This window comes from Oncorhynchus keta, chromosome 7 (genome assembly GCF_023373465.1).
Source record: "Oncorhynchus keta strain PuntledgeMale-10-30-2019 chromosome 7, Oket_V2, whole genome shotgun sequence".
In the NCBI taxonomy this organism is placed as follows: domain Eukaryota; kingdom Metazoa; phylum Chordata; class Actinopteri; order Salmoniformes; family Salmonidae; genus Oncorhynchus; species Oncorhynchus keta.
The window spans coordinates 51079678-51081403 of record NC_068427.1 but is presented as its reverse complement, the minus strand read 5'-3'; the positions used below and the strand labels follow the sequence as shown (position 1 = coordinate 51081403).

At 46.5% G+C, this 1726-nt stretch overlaps 1 protein-coding gene across 1 annotated transcript in view; it reads right to left on the bottom strand.

The window, feature by feature from the left end:
- Nucleotides 1–688: 688 nt before the first annotated feature.
- LOC118377119 (myc box-dependent-interacting protein 1) overlaps nt 689–1726 on the bottom strand; it is a 160236-nt gene continuing 159198 nt past the window's right edge. The window contains exon 20 of the transcript XR_008140303.1: nt 689–778. The gene's annotated coding sequence lies outside the window, so the exon portion shown is untranslated. The remainder of the gene's footprint in view (nt 779–1726) is intronic.

Below are 1726 nucleotides of genomic sequence, written 5' to 3'. Positions count from 1 at the left end.
AGAGTGAAGAGGAGAGAGAGAGGAGACACAGAGAGGAGAGACAGAGAGGAGAGACTGTGGAGAGGAGAAGAGAAGAGAAGAGAAGAGAAGAGAAGAGAAGAGGAGAGGAGAGGAGAGGAGAGGAGAGGAGAGGATGCTATGTGGACAGAGGTAGAAAGGGTGTGCCTCGTCAATGTTTCATAGACTATAGTCAGATTAAAATCCTGTGAATTGATTACAATACGTTTGTTCATCTGCTCTGCAGTAATTTTTATTTTCTGTGTTTCTGTATCACTGTATTCTCTCTCTCTCTCTCTCTCTCTCTCTCTCTCTCTCTCTCTCTCTCTCTCTCTCTCTCTCTCTCTCTCTCTCTCTCTCTCTCTCTCTCTCTCTCTCTCTGTGTGTCTCTCTCTCTCTCTCTCTCTCTCTCTCTCTGTGTGTCTCTCTCTCTCTCTCTCTCTCTCTGCGTCTCTCTCTCTCTCTGTGTCTCTCTCTCTCTCTCTCTCTCTCTCTGTGTCTCTCTCTCTCTCTGTGTGTCTCTCTCTCTCTCTCTCTCTCTCTCTCTCTCTCTCTCCCCCCCTCCAAGAGGAGGTTGTTGACAAATTAAGATGTGTCATTTCAGTTTAAAGTTTTGCTGCATGTCCTGCTACAAGCATTCCAAGAAAACACATAGAGTCTAACATACACCCACTCTACAGTCAGTATATAAGAGAGGAGAGGAGAGGAGAGGAGAGGAGAGGAGAGGAGAGGAGAGGAGAGGAGAGGAGAGGAGAGGAGAGGAGAGGAAAGGAGAGGAGATGAGAGGGGAGAGGAGAGGAAAGGAGAGGAGAGGAGAGAGAGGAGAGGAGAGGAGAGGAGAAACATACACCCACTCTACAGTCAGTATATAAGAGAGGAGAGGAGAGGAGAGGAGAGGAGAGGAGAGGAGAGGAGAGGAGAGGAGAGGAGAAAGGAGAGGAGAGGAGAGGAGAAACATACACCCACTCTACAGTCAGTATATAGGAGAGGAGAAACATACACCCACTCTACAGTCAGTATATAGGAGAGGAGAAACATACACCCACTCTACAGTCAGTATATAATAGGCCGCGTCCCTCGTGGAATAGTGGAGAAGCCACTTGAAAGGGCTCTCTGAGTATTAAAGGACAAGTCTTGTGTTGGGATGGATTCTGTCATGCAACAAAAACACTTTAGTCTTTTTTTCTTTCTTTCTTCTTATACTCTTACTTACTAAGTCTGCGATACAAATGGGACTCTGTTCCCTACAATACAGGGAATAATAATCTATTTGAGGCTTAATACCTATTTTCCTCCGAGCCTGTTTGTAGAAAATAAGCCTGTGGTTTATTGAGTGACCGCGCTGCACCTCTGGTACGTCCTGGCTTTTGTAAAGCGACAGATCGACCGACAGGTTCCATTAAGAGGACGTTTACGGACATTCTGTTTCAGGGAAACAGCATGAGGGAAGGTAAAGGGATGGGAGGTGTCATATCAGTAAAGGTTATATTTAGTGAATTGTATTCGTCAGTCATTAAACAAGTTGTTGCCAACGTTGACCTTGGCTCATATTCTAACACCCCAATAGGGTTATTCCTCTGTCCGTGGTGTCTGTTCTGGCTTTATTCAAATTGAGGTTTACATTTGACTGCCATGACTGCTCCCTCACCTCCCTCCCTAACCTCCCTCCCTCATCTCCCTCCCTCATCTCCCTCCCTCACCTCCCCTCATCTCCCTCCTTAACCTCCCT